This window comes from Arachis ipaensis, chromosome B07, assembly GCF_000816755.2.
Source record: "Arachis ipaensis cultivar K30076 chromosome B07, Araip1.1, whole genome shotgun sequence".
Lineage (NCBI taxonomy): Eukaryota > Viridiplantae > Streptophyta > Magnoliopsida > Fabales > Fabaceae > Arachis > Arachis ipaensis.
Genome location: NC_029791.2, coordinates 59,804,217 through 59,823,090, shown reverse-complemented (window position 1 = coordinate 59,823,090; position 18,874 = coordinate 59,804,217).

The window sequence follows — 18,874 nt, the reverse complement described above, 5'->3', positions numbered from 1 at the left end:
AGAAGCCACAAGCCACATTGTTTGCTGAAGCCGATATTCTCTTAAGGCGGGTACGATGGTATCCGTAGATCCAACGGCTGCCAGATAGTGCAATAACTCTGAGAATAGCTTCCCAGTCAAATTGGTACATCTGGCGGGGAAAGGTAGGTTGCCCGCGATTTGTACATGCTTGACAAATGAATTTTTTGTCGGTATAGAAATTATCAAATGATCAGTCGTAGTATAGTCTAAACCGACGCAAAATCCTTCATCAAACAAATCTACAATCTATATCCGAGAGTACTAGTCTCCCGAGTCGTTCTCCCTTGGAATTGCCAAAGTGTGCATCTTATTGATTTAGTAAGCCTTGTTGGAATTCTTTGAAGGTTTTAGCAAGGTAATGAGAAACAAACATTCAATTATCAAAAGACTTGGCTTAGGGTTGGCATTAGAAATTCTATCCTTATAGTCCATTCAATGTTGATAACAATTAGGTCTTGCTTCATTTAGTTATCCCCTAGGTATAGAGGGAAGTCAAATGAAAGCAATCAACTTGAGTCACAAGTCCTAGCTTCACCTTATGGGAATCTAGCTTTAGTGCACTCCAAGCCAACTAGCAATCCCTAATTCCAAATCAACTATTGATACAACTATTCAACTTCTTCCAAGGACCAAACCCTATGCCAAGTGTGATAATTCTACTCCATAGCTAGTGTTGTCATTTTATCAAACATGTGATGAGCAATAAGGAAAGTCATAGTAAAATGAGAAGGAAAGTCAAATTGAGAGTATTGCAACACAAAGATCTAACAACAAATCTTAAAGAGTAGCAATGAAAGTCCAAAATAGAGATGAAATCCAAAATTACAAAGTTGAATCTTAGATCTATGAGAGTGGATCAATTACATCTACTACTTGAAACTAGAGAAGAAAATCTATGACATGATCAAAGTGGAGTGAGAATTGTAATGGATCTCACCAAAAAGTCATTGAAATTTCAGAAATTAGATGAGGATGAACCCTAGTGAAGCTTGGAATCTCCCTCTTCTTCTCCCAAAAGTGTAACTAACTCTCCTCTCTCACCTAAAATATCTAGATCTAGAAAATGAACTAACTAAGTGTCCTTAACCCTTGTTCCTTTGGTCTTCTTAAGCTTTTCCCGCCAAGGTGTTTCTCCAAAAGTGGGATCCTTAACTGCCTCCACGCCTAAGTCACGTGACTTCTTAAAAAATCATATTCGCAAATCGGCGTGCACGCGCAAGGTACGCGCACGCGCCGTTGAGACGTCTTTTAATGTGCGTGGAGGCATGATGTACGCGTGCGCGCCCATGAAGATCCTGGCTTAGCCGCTTCTCAAGCCGGCTCTTGGCTTTGGCTCCACGTTGCCTTATCCGCGCGGGCGCGCAAGGTGCGCGCACGCGCCCATGCGGAACTTTCCAAAGCTTAATCCTCATGCTTCCTTCCTTTGTACCCGTCTTCCTCCTCTCTTTTCGGTCCATTCCTACTCTATATCCTGAAACCACTTAACACACAAGTCACGGCATCGAATGGCATCAAGAGAAGATTAGAAATGTATCTATTTTAGTGCGAAATAAGCATGTTTTTATTCATGAGGCGAAACTAAGAGAGGAATGCAAAAATCTTGTATTTTCATATAGAGAGTGTGTGGAATCATTGATAAAACCCCTGAAATCAGCACAAGATAAACCCTCAAATTGAGGTTTGTCAATAAGCTGGTGCGTACGCACAATAGACGAAAAGCTAGAAGGGATGCAGGCGCACAGAGCGTGCAGTTGCTCCCACCAGAGGGGCTGCAACAGCGCGTGCGGGCGCACAAGGGCGTGCGCTCGCACAGAAAGCTTCGTTCTCTCTTCATTTTTTTTGTGAACGCTTGAGGTGAAGAGTCATGTGTGCGTGCGCACATAGGTCCGTGCGCACGCACAGGGACAAAGATGGGGTGAGGTTGTTCACGTGCACAACTTGTGACGACGTTCCCACCAGAGGGGCTGTCAATTGGTGTGTGGACACACACGTCTATGCGGCCGCACAAGGAGCGCGATAGGGATATTGCGTGTGTACGCACGAGGCAGTGTGCACGCAATAGGCTAAGAAAACAGGGCAGCACGCACGCATAGGCAGTGTTGGTGCTGCCACCAAAGGGTGCTACAAAGGGTATGCGGGCGCACAGGGGCGTGCGCTCGCACAGGAGGTGAAAAATGTAGTTGTGTGCGCGCGCACAGGGTGGTGCGCACGCACAAATTCCCTTATTCACAAAAATTTTTCTTTTCAAAACTAAGGTTCCCTCCTATACCCAAGCAACATACCAACCCCAAATCATTGAAACAAGTATAAATTCATGATCCGCAAACAATTCAACTTACTCAATCCAAAAATACCAAATCAAAACTAAGTTAATCATCATACCTAAAGAAAGCAACTAATTCAAAAAGCTGTAACCAAAAGATAAAGTTGGAACAATGTTACCATGGTGGGGTGTCTCCCACCAAGTACTTTGGTTTATAGTCCTAAGTTGGACTTTGCATGGCTTCATTGATCACTTGAAACTTCTCCAAGGAGGAATATCTCCAACTCCTTTGCATTCTTGGGTTGAGTGTCATCTCTTGAATCAGACTTCTTGGCATCCTTCTCTTCTTGCTGTTCCTTGCCAACCTTAATCACTTCATCTTCAAATTTATCACACCCAAAGATAGAATAAGCTTCGAGGATGGGTTTCCTTAACTCTTCCAATGTGAATCTTGCTACCATGCCATCGGCCTCAAAAGAATAGACTTTGGAATGTGCATCAAGCTTGAATCGGGATGTCTTTAGGAACGGCCTTCCAAGTAGAATGGATGATGGCTTATCTGAGTTAATGGGAGGAGTCTCCAAAATATGGAAATCCACCGGAAAGAGTAAACCTTGGATGTCAACCAGAACATTTTCTGCAACCCCCACAACTGATACAATGCTCTTATCGGCCAACACGAATCTCGCCTCGGACCTCTTTAAGGGTGACAAGTTCAATCTCTCATAAATGGGTAGTGGCATAATCCTTACGCACGCCCCCAAATCGCACATACATTCCGTGAACTTAATCCCACCAATCAAGCAAGTAACCAAACATGGGCCAGGATCATTGCATTTTTCAGGAATTAAAGAAGAGATAGAATCATCTACCGGCCTTTTGTTGAGTTCGCCAATTTTCTCCTTATGGGTACAAACATCTTTGAGGAATTTGGCAACTTGGGCACTTGTTGAATGGCTTGAAATAGATGGACGGTGACTTCAACATTCTTAAAAATTTCCACCATGTTGGGGTCAAGTTGTTCTTGCTTCTTCGCCTTCTTCGCCAAGGTTGGGAATGGAATGGGCATAGGCTCTTCAATCGGATTTTTCCTCTTCGGCTCCTTGGCCTTGAATGGTTCTTTCCCATCCTTCTCAACATCTTTCTCTTCATCATTTATCACTCCCATATCCTCTCCTAACTCTTCCTTGTGGGTTTCCTCACTCAAGCTTGTAGGCACAACACCAATTTCATCCAACTTGGTGCCGCTCCTAAGGGTAATAGCATTGATGCTTCCCTTAGGATTCGGTTGAGGTTGTGAGGGCAAACCACTAGAAGTTGAAGCTTGTTGGGCATTTTGTGTAGTAGGAGGAGAAAGAGTCAAATGGGTGAGTGCTTCGGCAATTGTAGACATATACGCTTCTTGTTTCTTGTGAAATTCCCATTGCTCTTGCATAAAGTGTAACGACCCAATTTTCAGTACGCCTAAGACATACCAGAAACTGAGTGCTACCAATTTGTCATCCTAATTATTGTCTATTATTTATTATATGAGCCTGATTCGTTGTTAAAAGCGTAGTTAGTTAGCGAGGTACTTTTTTTTTTGAAAACGTTTGAATTAATAAATAGAATCATTTATAAGCAATTCACAAATAATAACAGATAAAACAGTTATAAGCAACCACACATAAATACATCACAAGCAGCTAACAACATTTAGTGATCCAGCCTTTATTAGAGTATAGACTTTTAGTTAGAACACCCCTAGATATAGCTAAATAATATCTATATACATATATATACATACAACATCCCAGGTCCTGACCTGTTCAAGAGGTCCCTAAGCTGGCACCTAGGCTAGCCTAGACTCTATACTCGCCTAGTCCCTCTAAACTACTAAAGCGAGGGAAAGTACGTTCTAGGTCTCCAAAACTCAAGTCAGGTGGAACGTCATCAAAAGGTAGAACTTCATCTGTTACTCCTCTGCACGATCAGACATTACCATACGGCGTCTCTCTGGTACCTCATCAAGTAGCCACACAATAGGAGTCTCGTACACAGGATTTAGGTTAAAGTTCACGTACAAACGGGGTGCAGACATTGGCTGGTCTCATAGTATATACATATAAACAGAGAATGGGATTCACCCTAGACTCAGAAGACTAGCTAGAGCGGAATCCTTTTTGCAAACGGTCGTCAGCGAACTACGGAAAGGAACTCTTGCTTCCATCTGAAGGGGGAAGGGAGAGAGAAGGGGTAAGAACTGGGGAGTTCTTAGTAGGGCCGGGGTTATTAGTTAAGTTCATTAATTCCGTGTTATTTAGCAGGTAAATAGCATAATACAAAAAAACAGTAAATAGAAAATACAGATAAATAAAGAAGATAGAGAAAACAGATAGCAGAACACAAACAGAAGGATACAAGAAAATACAAAACAGACACAGAGAATAGAATACAAACAAGGAAAACATACATTCATACCACAATCATAACAAAGGAAATGCACTACCAAGTATGATGCATGTCTAGCCCTAGCGCAGGTAATGAGCTCATTTGTCGGTTACATACCCGCTCCCGACGTTACCCAGAGTCCTTTGACCAGGTAAAGCTTCCCTGTTGGCAATGCCCCTCGCAAGAGTCCTTTGACTTGTGAGGCAAACCACTGCAAGAGTCCTTTGACTTGCATGGCGGAGCTAGTTAACTTATATCTGCCCAACACACTCTCTGTAAGAGTCCTTTGACTTACAGGAGCATACACACGCTCTCACTGTAAGAGTCCTTTGACTTATAGGAGCATACACACACACTCTCACTGTAAGAGTCCTTTGACTTACAGGAGTATATGCTAGTCATGTGTTCTCGATACCTCTGTAAGAGTCCTCTGACTTACAGAATAGCATTATAGCTAAGTATCCCAGGAAAGCACTCTCAGTGGTCGTACCACCATCTATCTGACTGCCTTCACACAGCAGATCATCACATAATCATTCTCATTATCATCATTCATTATCATTCTCATTATTCATCATCACTTTCACATTCTTATGCAATACCTCTTTCTTTCTCTGTTCAATCATGCTATACAAACTTTACAACTTTTACTTTTACAACATCGTAACTCAAACCATTTCTCTTTATCACATTATTCTTTTCTCTTTGTCTTTTTACTCTGCTCTGATTACTCATTTCTCTGTATCTCTTTATTTTTCTCTGGTTACTCTGTTCTCTGTGTTTCTTTACTCTGCTTTGATTTCTCTTCATAACATATGTATTTAAAGCTTATGTAAATTTCGATATGAATAGTTAGCCTGTCCCAAATATAGGTTCATTAAGTCTATACTAAAACAGTTTAACTTTTCATATTATACCTAACCCTAGCCTCAACTCAATGACTAACTATGTTGCCCTAGTTCGTTCACTAATTTCTGTCTGTTTTTCTGTCATTAAAACTTTACAGACTTTTCTTTGGTTTTTTTATCTTTTCTTTAACTTTTTATCTCTCATTTATCTTTGCCTCACTAATAACAGCCATCTCACCTTATTTCTATCCTTGATAAGTTACATGGTTATGTAGAGGAAGAAGAGAGGATCATTTTGGTGAAATCGAACTTTTGATTTGAGTTTTAGTTCAGAAGAAATCAAGCTTTGAAGATTAAGTGTTCAGGAAAGTTTCTCTCTTTTCTCTCTTGTTATTTTCGGCCAAAATGATGAAATGAGACAGCCTTGGAGGTCTTGGGGGTGTAAGGTGAGTTGTGATTGGTTGGCTTGGAGGTGGATTAAAATAATATTAAAATATCTCAGGTGTATAACTACTAAAACTAGGTGTATCGGAACACTTGTAAAAACATCTCTAAAAATTATTTTCTGAGCTACTAGCATAAATGACACTAGTAACATATTTATTATGAGAATAAAACATGAATAATGAGGCCTTAGCATTGATAAAGTCATCAGAGAGTGCTGGTGCTAAGCTGCACCAGTAAACCGTAAACCTGGTTAAACCGATTTTCTGTTTTTAACTAAAACAAACCAAGTAACCTTATAATATCATTCAAGCATTTTCTAATACTAATATAATGATAATATTATACTATTATCTCTCTCCTATCATAAATCGAGTCCGGTTTGTCAAACTGAGACTATTTACGAAAAACCGAATCAAAATCCCTAACCGATACGGTTCAAAAACTAGGTTCTTTGTGACCGCGTTATCGAGCTTGCCTCAGAAAAGGTTCTAGCTTAAGGATGACATAATGACAATGAGGATTGAGATGCTTGTTGATACAGAAGAGGTATTCCCTTTACTGATCTTTCGGAGAAATCCGTGTATTCAGAAATGATCTCGCGTACTCGAAAATTAGGGTTGTTACATAAAGGATTGGAGTGTGTCATTCATGTAGGGTTGATTAGAAGGAGGACCTTGATTACCTTGAGGAGGATTGGATCTACTATTTCGATTTGGATGTTGATACCTCCCTTGAGGTTGAGATTATGGAGGGTGTTGGTAGGATTGTTGGTATTGTGGTTTAGGGTTAAGCTTGTGGGGCATGGTTCCACCTTTGATTAGAATTATCCCTCCACCCTTGGTTTTGATTTCCTCCATGTTGATTGTAGTTGGGTCTTTATGGATATGAATTGGCTACTGCTAATGTAGTGTCCTCTTGGAGTTGAGGGCACTTATCAGTATAAAGGTTGTTACAAGCACAAATACCACATGATCTTGGTGGTCCTTCAATTCTTGGGGGGTTGAGATGGAGGAGCTAACAAGGCTTGAGGTGGAGGAGCTATCAAGGCTTGAGGGATTTGTTGCCCTTGGGTGATTTGTCTCAACAAAATTGTCATCTCACCGAGGGTCTTTGTCAAATGGCATCTCTGGAGGGAGAAACTTCACTTAAAGCTTTTGGTTGTGGGTTTCTTGCCCTTGAGTATTGAGTAGAATTCGCCAAATCTGCTATGATCTCCCAAGCTTCCTCGGTAGTCTTGTTTTTGGTAAGGGATCCTCCACTAGAGGCATCTAGGAGAAGCTTATCTTGGGGGTTCATCCCTTGACAGAAATAGCTAATAAGGACCACCTCCTCAATAAGATGGTGGGGGCAAGCTTCCAACAACTTCTTGAATCTCTCCCAGTATTCATAAAGAGTCTCCCCGTCTCGTTGCACAATGCAAGAGATCTCCTTTCGCAGCTTGTCTGTCTTTTGTGGTGGGTAGAACTTTTCCAGAAATTCCTTACGCAACAAGTCCCAATCAAAAATCACATCTCCCGGTTGAGTATAAAACCATTCTTTCACTTTTTCCTTCAAAGAGAAGGGGAAAGCGAACACCAAAACTGCTACTACATCTGCACTATGTTGTCTCGCAGTGGAGCATGCAACTTGAAAATCCTTAAGATGCTTAAGAGGATCCTCCCTAGGTAGTGCATTAAACTTAGGGAGCAAGTTGATTGTGCCGGTCTTAAGCTCAAAATTCGGATCCAAAGCCGGATACCGGATTTGTATTGGTTGCAAGTTAATATCAGGAACTCGGTTTCCCTTGAGGTGATTCTACGAGGTGGATCAGCCATGGTGTCGTCACCTGAGTCACTCATAGAGATTTCAGCACTCCCCACAGATGAATATAAGATTTCCTCGTTGATTGATGAATGATGGTCACGGATTGATGGTGATAGTGAATTGGAGTGCTCTTCAAGCAAGCCCGATTCACTATTCACGAACGCTAGCTGGCGCCGAGCTTGCCTAATATGAGTTAAAGTTCTTTCTCTTTCCGGATCAAAAAAGGCCAAGCTCGGGTCTGGAAGCAACCGTGTCATTCAACCGTGGAAACAATAGAAGCATGCAATTATGAAAAGCAAAACAAGAATAGACAAATAAACATAAACCAACCTAACAATTACCAACTACCAAGACTAGCTAAATGGGAACAATATCTACAAAGTAGTACCAAGGAGCAAACAAAAACCAAATATTCATACTATTTACATATTCATAACAACCAAAATTTTAGAACTCATTGCACTTGAGGTTATTCCCCGGCAACGGCACTAAATTTGACGACGGCGGGATTCACCGTCAATCTAGGTTTTCATAAATTAGAATCTTATCGTTGAAGGTATAGCTTGGACCAACGATCAATCCACCACGTCAAATCTTTAATCTAAAGATATGTTATAATTCAAAACTAATTCAATTCCGGGAGTTTCAATTCCCGGGTCGTCTCCCAAGGACACTTGAGACCAATGAGTGTGCAATCTTGGTTGTGAGGATCATGGGGTTTGGGTTTGTAATGAAGAGATAAACATATAAAGCAATGAAAGAACATGCACAATTATAATAAATGAACTAATAAAAGAATTAAGGAAGTGACTATGCAATATAGACAAGTAAAGTATAAAAGGAACTAATGTAAATGTGTATAAAGGAATTGAAGCATAAAAGGCATCTTGGCTTGGAGTGAGCTAAGGGTCCTTTCTTTGTTGGAACCACAACTATGCCAACTAGAATGGATCAATCTCACTTGGTTAACCTCACATCGGAGATAAAGTTAAATGAGTATAAGTGTTCTTAACCCACAAATCCTAAATTTCTTGCTAATTAACTTAGCAACAACTTAGCGCTAGTAGAAACAAGAACAATTAACAATCCAAAATTGACACTAAATATTGGACATTCTAACTCTAGGAACCCAATTGCTCACTTTCCCCAAGCCAATAGATAGAAAACTAGCTCAAAATCATGCTTGACATTTTGTCAAACACTTGGTGGGCAAAAAGCTTAAACATGGGAAAAATGAGAAAAAGCTTGAAACCAAAAGCAACAAATGATCTCAATCAACAATAAAGACTCAAGAAAGCATGTAACAATCATCAAAGATCAATTTCATCAACAAGAAATAGAAATTGCAAAGGAGAAGTTAAATTAAACTATAACTTGAATTATAAGAAAGTGTAAGAACAATGTAACTATAAAGGGTAATAGCAAGAGATACTTACAATGGGAATTAGCAAAATCCAAGATCAAAATTGAAATGGCACTTGAATGTAAAACCCTAGTATAAACCCTAGTAGAGAAGATGATGAAAAACTTAAAGAAAAACTACACTAAAAACTATCTACCACTACTCCTAAGCTACACTAATGTTATGATATGTTATGCCCTTCATTCTCCTTTCCTTATGAGCTAAATGGCTTTAGAAATGGGTCTAAAATCCATCGAAATCGTGAGTCACGTGCTATTTTAATGAAGGCATGTGCGTCCACTTGTGCGGACACACAGACGTGTGCGTCCGCACACTCTGGGAAAAATCTCGACCATTGCGCACGCATACTAGGGGATGCTTGATTGGACGCGCGACGCGGCTCACACGCACCCGTGGCTCTGATTCGATGGCTATGCGTACGCACAAATGTCTGTGTGCACGCACACTAGGCTGAGCTTTTCTCCTTTGATTCTTCATGCTTCCTCCACTTTGAATGCTCTTCTTCCATTTTCTCCAAGCCATTCCTGCCTTATACCATTGAAATCACTTACAAATAACATCAAGGCATCAAATGGAAGGTAATTGGAATAAAATTAATCAAATTAGGTACAAAAGAGCATGTTTTCATAACCAAGCACAAATTTAGGAGGAAAGTTCAAATGCATGCTATTTAGTGGAATAAGTGCAAGTTTATATGATGGAATCCATTCAATTTCAACCAAAAATCATCATCAAATATGGATTCATCAATTCCCCCACACTTAAGCACTAGCATGTCCTCATGCTAAACACACTCAAAGGAGATAAATGAAAGCAGCTTCTGCACACTCAACAAGGTGCATCACATCCAATACCTGTAAGATGAAAATTCCCGAAATAGATGAGAACATTATCCCTTTTGCGGTTCTCAGCAGAGGTAACAGTTCCAAAGCAGTGACAACGTAAAGACTACACGATTCCTCTAGGCAATCCTAATACTTTAACAAACAGAAATCCAAGCCTAGAAATATACTAAACCAGAAAAATAGTAAGGTATGCTAGACCAACTGACTGTTCTCAGACACCATGATTTTCATTCAACATTTCTCCCTCTAATAAACCTCAAGTCCTTCTCAAACTATCCCTATTTAGTTCTCTCACCTTTCAATTATCCTGTTTCTTTCAATCTCAAGCTCTCTTCATTTCATCTCAGCCTCCAGATATATATCATGTCTCATAATAGAACGGTAACAGCAAACACAGGTAATGAAAATTCAAGCACAACTAGATTTAATTACACCAATTATAACAAATAACAGTTAAACAATAATATTCACAGAGGCAAACCACATATACAATAAACACACCCAAACAATGTCATATAGATGCAAATGATGCATGCCTATCCTACTGGCCATGAGCTCACGTGTTGGTTATATTGTCAGGCCCGACTCGGATAAGTAGGATTCAACCACCATCCTTATTTGTAGGTTCCATAAACAAGTAAAATTAAACCACCATCCTTATCCGGAACACACAAGCGGGATTAAACCATCGTCTTTGCCTCCACAGTAAATGGGATTAAACTACTGTCCTTACTGGGCATCTCGAGCAAGCAGAATTACACCACCATCCTTGCTCAGGTTACATACATAAATCAATCTGCAAGCGGGATTAAACCATTGTCCTTGCGCAACACAAAACAATATGCAATCGGGATCACACCACCGTCCTTGCTAAACAATTCATCAATACGTGAGCAGGATAGAACCTACATTCTCACTGCAGGCGGGATAAAACTACCATCTTTGCCCAATGGTTTATGCATTGTGCAAGTGGGATTATACCACCATCCTTGCTAGGCCAGAAACCCTTAGCATATTCTCAGTGATCTCTGCCCATACAATCCAAGTTCATTCATCTCTGAGTTCCACACTCGCTACAACCATCCTCAGTTCTCAATTCCACAAGCTCATCATTAATCCAACTACATACCACACCTAAGTCTCCGTCTTCTAAACTCATACAGAAATTCACCAATGTAATTCACTAACACATCTTTATTAATCTTAGGACCTAATCACTAATTAGTAATCCTAAGTTTTAGTTAAAGAAGTTTAGAAAACTAGAGAACCCTTAAAAAGTGAAGAAAATAATTTTTCATCAAAATAGGGGCCTCGCGTACGTAAACCCTCTGTCCACGTATGCAAAGGTGTGAAAATGGGTGGTCGCGTACGCGATACTCTGCTCGTGTATGCGAGTAACCAAAACAGAATGGAATGCTCACGACGCGTGTGACAATTCGCATACGAATGCCTTGAAAACACATGCTCACGTACACAACACAATGCCCGTGTACGCGAGAACTCCAGGCAGTGGAGAATGCCCGCATCGTGATGAACGGATTTGTTGACGGTCTAGAATTTTACAAATTAAATCTCGTTGCTAGTATAGTTTCTAAACCAACAAAGAATTATTTCATACAAAAATTTGTTTGTCACTTAAACAAACCCAATAAAAATAAACCGAAGTATTTAAATCTCGGGTCGTCTCTCAAGAAATTGCAGGGAAGTGTACTTATAATTGGTTATGGAAAAGTATCTTTTTGGGATTTTAAATGTTGAACAAGGAATTTAAATGACAAGAAAATAAACTGACAATTAAGAAAACTCTTGGCAAGGTATGAGAACTAGAAGTCCTATCCTAGCTATCCTTATCAATTGTGACATCAATTGTGTATTGCTCCCACTTAGTTAACCTCTAACTATGGAGGAAAGTTAAGTGGACGAATCAATTTGATTCCTCGAGTCCTAGTCAACTCCTACGGAAAGACTAGTTTTAGAGGGATCCAAATCAACTAGCAACTTTCAATTATCAATCAACAAAGGAGTTTGATAACTCAAGAGTCTCCAATTACTCAATCAAAGCCAAGAATATAAAAATCTAACTTAAAACCCTCCCAAGCATTTTATCAAACACTTGGAAAGCACAAGATAAAAACATAGAAAACTAGCAAGGAATATTAAATCTAAACAACCAATTTCAGACATTAATGACTAACAAATAATAAAAGAAGCAATAAATATGAAATACCTCAAATTGCATTAAATGGAAAATCAAATCTAACATGAAGAGTCATAAAAATCAAATTGGCAACATAAAGCAATCAACAAGGGAAATAGATAAACTAAAATGCTAGAATAATTAAGAGTAAAAGAGAAACTAATTAAACTAAGATAGAAATCTAAAATTGAAAATAGCTAAATCTAAGAATCCTAAAACCTAGAGAGAGGAGAGAGCCTCTCTTTCTAGAAACTACATCTAAACCTAAAATTATGTGAATAAAAGTTGTATGAATGAATGAATGTGATTCCCCCACTCTGCAGCCTCTAATCTGTGTTTTCTGGGCCAAAGGAGCCCAAAAATTGCCCCCAGCGATTTCTGATACGTCCAATGATGAGCGGATAATTTTTATGCTTTTTGGCATTGTTTAGTGTCTTAATTATTTTGATGTGGTGGAAATATTTTTTATTTTCTGAATGAATGCTTGAACAGTGCATATTTTTAATAGTGAAGTTTATGAATGTTAAAATTGTTGGCTCTTGAAAGAATAATGAAAAAAGAAAAATGTTATTGATAATCTGAAAAATGATAAAATTGATTCTTGAAGCAAGAAAAAGCAGTGAAAAACACAAAGCTTGCCAAAAAAATGGCGAAAAATAAAAAAAGAAAGAAAAAGAAAAAGTAAGTAGAAAAAGCCAATAGCTCTTTAAACCAAAAGGCAAGAGTAAAAATCCAATAACCCTTTAAACTAAAAGGCAAGGGTAAAAAGGATCCAAGGCTTTGAGCATTAATGGATAGGAGGACCCAAAGGAATAAAATCCTAGCCTAAGCGGCTAAATCAAGCTGTCCCTAAACACGTGCTTGAGACTGAGTGGTAAAAGTCGTGATCCAAAGCAAAAAGAGTGTGCTTAAGAACTCTGGGTACCTCTAACTGGGGACTCTAGCAAAGCTGAGTCACAATCTGAAAAGTTTCACCCAGTTATGTGTTCGTGGCATTTATGTATCCGGTGGTAATACTGAAAAACAAAATGCTAAGGGTCACGGCCAAGACTCATAAAGTAGCTGTGTTCAAGAATCAACATACTAAACTAGGAGAATCAATAACGCTATCTGAATTCTGAGTTCCTATGGATGCCAATCATTCTGAACTTCAAAGGATAAAGTGAGATGCCAAAATTGTTCAGAAGCAAAAAGCTACTCGTCCTGCTCATCTAATTGGAACTAAGCTTCATTGTTATTTTGAAATTTATTGTATTTTCTCTTCTTTTTATCCTATTTTGTTTTTAGTTGCTTGGGGACAAGCAACAATTTAAGTTTGGTGTTGTGATGAGCGGATAATTTATACGCTTTTTGGCATTTTTTTACATAGTTTTTAATATATTTTAGTTACTTTTTAGTATATTTTTATAGTTTTTATGCAAAAATTCAAATTTCTAGATTCTACTATGAGTTTGTGTGTTTTTTTTCAATTTCAGGTATTTTCTGGCTGAAATTGAGGGATCTGAGCAAAAGTCTGATTCAGAGGCTGAGAAAGGACTGCAAATGCTGTTGGATTCTGACCCTCCTGCACTCTAAGTGGATTTTCTGGAGCTACAGAAGCCCAATTGGCACGCTCTCAATTTTGTTGGAAAGTAAACATCTTGGGCTTTCCAACAATATATAATTCCATACTTTGGTCGAGATTTGATAGCCCAAACTGGCGTTCAACGCCAGCCAGAGACCCTTCTCTGGCATAAAATGCCGGAACTGGCACTAGAACTAGAGTTAAACGCCCAAACTGGCATCCAAGCTGGCGTTTAACTCTAGAAAAGGCCTATGCACGTGTAAAGCTCAATGCTCAGCCCAAGCACACACCTAGTGCGCCCCGGAAGTGTTTTTCTGCACTATCTGCACTTAGTTACTTATTTTCTGTAATTCTTAGTAACTAGTTTAGTATAAATAGCACTTTTTACTATTGTATTTGGGCTTATGCCATTTTTCACATTGGGAGGCTGGCCATTCGGCCATGCCTAGACCTTTTTCTCTTATGTATTTTCCACGGTGGAGTTTCTACACCTCATAGATTAAGGTGCGGAGCTACTGTTCTTCATGAATTAATGCAAGTACTATTGTTTCTCTTTCAATTCACGCTTACTTCTTCTCCAAGATATACTCTCGTACTTAATTCAGTTATGTCAGAATGAAGGGGTGACCAATGACAATCACCCACTATCTTCGTCACTCGCTTAGCCAAGATCCGCGTTCCTGACAACCACAAGCGATCTACATGATGTTCGACGTAGTCATTGGACGACAGCCGGAGTATAGTCTCTTGGGTCTCTGATCCACGGATTTGACTTGCCTCTCCTGATAACAGAGCATTCAAATCTGTGAGATCAGAACTTTCGTGGTAGAGGCTAGAACCAATTGGCAGCATTCCTAAGATCCGGAAAGTCTAAACCTTATCTGTGGTATTCTGAGTAGGATCTGGGACGGGATGACTGTGATGAGCTTCAAAATCACAAATGTTGGGTGCAGTGACAGTGTGCAAAAGGATAAGAGAGATCCTATTCTGACACAAGTGAGAACCGACAGTTGATTAGCCGTACAAAAACCGTACCTGGACCATTTTCACTGAGAGGACGGATGGTAGCCATTGACAACAGTGATCCACCAACATACAGCTTGCCATGGAAGGGAGCACGCATGATTAGATGAAGACAATAGGAAAGCAGAGGTTCAAAACCAACAAAGCATCTCCAAACGCTTATCTGAAATTCCCACCAATGAATTACATAAGTATATTGTTTTATTTTATGTTTTATTTTATGTTTTATTTATCTTTTAATTATCAAAACCTCATAACCATTTGAATCTGCTTGACTAAGATTTCCAGGATAACCATAGCTTGCTTCAAGCCGACAATCTCCATGGGATCGACCCTTACTCACATAAGGTATTACTTGGACGACCCAGTGCACTTACTGGTTAGTTGTGCGGAGTTGCAAAGGTGTGATTGCAATTTCGTGCACCAAGTTTTTGGCGCCGTTGCCGGGGATTGTTCGAGTTTGGATAACTGATGGTTCATCTTGTTGCTTAGATTAGAAAAAATTTATCTTTTTTGGTTTAGAGTCACTAAATTTGAGTCTTTTATTATTGTTTTTGTTAAAATTTAAAAAATCCTTGTTTTCTTTTTCTAGATTTTTTTTTCTTTTTTTCGAAAATTTTTAATAAAAGGATAAAAACTAATAAACTAATAATTGAGCCTTCTGTTTGAGTTTAGTTTCATATTTGAAGTTTGGTGTCAATTGCATGTTTTTATTTTCCTTCAATTTTTCGAATTGTATGTTCTTTTTATTCTTCATATTTTCGAGTTTTATGTTCCTTGTTCTTTCTTGATCTTCAAGTTGTTCTTGTTTATTTTCCTTGTTTGATCTTTAGTTTTTCTTGTTTTATGTCTTTCCTTGTTTTTCTTGTGTATTTTCGAATTATTAGTGTCCAAAGTAGAAAAATTTTAAGTTTGGTGTTTTCTTGTTAAGAAAGTTTCAATCTTTAAAATTTTAAAATCATATCTTTTTCAAATCTTTTTAATTAGTTAATTATTTTAGTTTTCAATTTTATTTTATTTCTTTTTCTTCTAATTTTTGAACTTATATTCAGTTTTTCATTTATTTTATTTTATTCTATTTTGTTTTAATTTTGGTTTTCAGAAAAAAATAAAAGAATAAAATTTTTATTTATAATCTACATCATTTCCCTTTCTCCATCATGGATCTAAGTGGAAATGAACAATCCAGAAGGACTCTGGGGTCATATGCTAACCCCACTACTGCTTCATATGGGAGTAGTATCTGTATACCCCCATCAGAGCCAGCAATTTTGAGCTAAACCCTCAGCTCATTATCATGATGCAGGAAAATTTCTAGTATTCCGGTCTTCTACAGGAAGAACCTGCTGAGTTTCTGGCACAGTTCTTACAAATTGCTGACACAGTACATGATAAGAAAGTAGATCAGGATGTCTACAGATTATTACTATTTCCATTTGCTGTAAAAGATCAAGCTAAGAGGTGGTTAAATAACCAACCCACAGCAAGCATAAGAACATGGAAACAATTATCAGACAAATTTTTGAATCAATATTTCCCTCCAAAAAGGATGACACAGCTAAGGCTGGAAATCCAAGGCTTTAAACAAGAGGATAATGAATCTCTTTATAATGCCTGGGAGAGGTACAGAGAGATGCTAAAGAAATGCCCCTCTGAAATATTTTCAGAATGGGTACAATTAGACATCTTTTACTATGCGCTTACAGAAAAGGCCCAGATGTCTCTAGATCACTCAGCTGGTGGATCTATACATATGAGAAAGACAATTGAAGAGGTTCAAGAGCTCATTGATACAGTTGCCAGAAATCAGCACCTGTACTCAAGTGGTGAGACCTCCATGAAAGAAGAGGCTGAGGCAGTATCCACTGAACTTAGTCCTCCAAAACAAATTGCTGAACTCAATCAGCAACTATTTTCTATAACAAAACAGTTAGCAAAATTTAAAGAGATGCTACAAGAAACCAAAGATGCTAACCAAAATATGGAAAAATACTTGAATCAGACAAGACAGCAGTTATCTAAATAGATAACAGAAGAATGCCAAGCTGTTCATTTAAGAAGTGGAAAGACATTGAATGTCTCAACTCAAAGCAGCAGGAAGCCAAGAGATGAACATCTGATAGAGGATGACCAAACCACTGCCCAAAATCCCTCTGAGGACAGTAAGAGCCCAGAGTGGAATGATTCTAGCGTTCAAATGCCAGAAAAGGGTGAGAAGTTGGCATTGAACGCCCAATGGATGACCAATTCTAGCGTTCAAACGCCAGAAAAGGGTGGCAATCTGGCGTTAAACGCCCAAAAAGCACCCAATTTGGGTGTTCAAATGCCAATGAGGGATCAGACACGTGCAAGTGCTGATAACAACCCCCTTAAGCAGGCTTCTCCAACCACTTATGTAGGAAATAAACCTGCAGCAACTAAGGTTGAAGAATATAAAGCCAAGATACCTTATCCTCAGAAACTTCGCCAAGCAGAACAAGATAAACAATTTGCCCGCTTTGCAGATTATCTCGGGACTCTTGAAATAAAGATTCCGTTTGCAAAGGCACTTGAGCAAAAACCCTTTTATGCTAAGTTCATGAAAGAGATCTTAAGTCATAAGAAGGATTGGAGAGAAATTGAAAAAGTTTTTCTCACTGAAGAATGCAGTGTAGTAATTTTAAAAAGCTTACCAGAGAAGCTTAAAGATCCCGAAAGCTTTATGATACCATGCACATTAGAGGATGCTTGTACCAAGACAGCTTTATGTGATCTTGGGGCAAGTATAAACCTGATACCTGCATCTACTATCAGAAAGCTTGGTTTGGCTGAAGAAGTTAAACCAACTCGGATATGCCTCCAACTTGCTGATGGCTCCATTAGAATTCTATCAGGCGTAATTGAGGACATGATTGTCAAGGTTGGGCCATTTGCCTTTCTCACTGACTTTGTAGTGCTTGAAATGGAGGAGCACAAGAGTACAACTCTCATTCAAGGAAGACCTTTCCTAGCAACTGGACGAACCCTTATTGACGTCCAAAAAGGGGAGATAATCCTGAGAGTCAATGAGGATGAGTTTAAGTTGAATTCTGTCAAAGCTATGCAGCATCCAGACACATCAAAAGACTGCATGAGCACTGATTTTATTGACTCCCTGGTGGAAGAGGTCAATATGACTGAGAGTCTCAAATCAGAGCTAGAGGACATTTTTAAAGATGTTCAGCCTGATCTGGAGGAACCAGAAAAAATAAAGAACCTCTGAAAACTCCTCAGGAACAGGAGAAGCCTCCTAAACCCGAGCTCAAACCACTACCACCATCCTTGAAATATGCATTTCTGGGAGAAGATGACACTTTTTCGGTGATCATAAGCTCTGCTTTAAAGCCACAGGAAGAGAAAGCACTAATTCAGGTGCTAAGGACACACAAGATAGCTCTTGGGTTGTCCATAAGTGATCTCAAGGGCATTAGCCCAGCCAGATGTATGCACAAGATCCTATTGGAGGATGATGCTAAGCCAGTGGTTCAACCACAGAGGCTGCTGAATCCAGCCATGAAGGAGGTGGTGCAGAAAGAGGTTACTAAGTTACAAGAGGCTGGGATTATTTATCCTATTTCTGATAGCCCCTGGGTGAGCCCTGTCCAAGTTGTCCCCAAGAAGGGAGGTATGACAGTGGTTCATAATGAAAGGAATGAACTGGTTCCCACAAGAACAGTTACAGGGTGGCGTATGTGTATTGACTACAGAAGACTCAATACAGCCAACAGAAGGATCATTTTCCTTTACCATTCATAGACCAGATGCAAGAGAGACTAGCAGGTCATGAATACTACTGCTTTTTGGATGGCTATTCAAGTTACAACCAAATTCCAGTAGATCCTCAGAACCAAGAGAAAACAGCATTCATATGTCCATCTGGAGTATTTGCCTACAGAAGGATGCCATTTGGTCTGTGCAATGCACCTACAACCTTTCAGAGGTGCATGCTCTCTATCTTCTCTGATATGGTAGAGAAATTTCTGGAAGTCTTC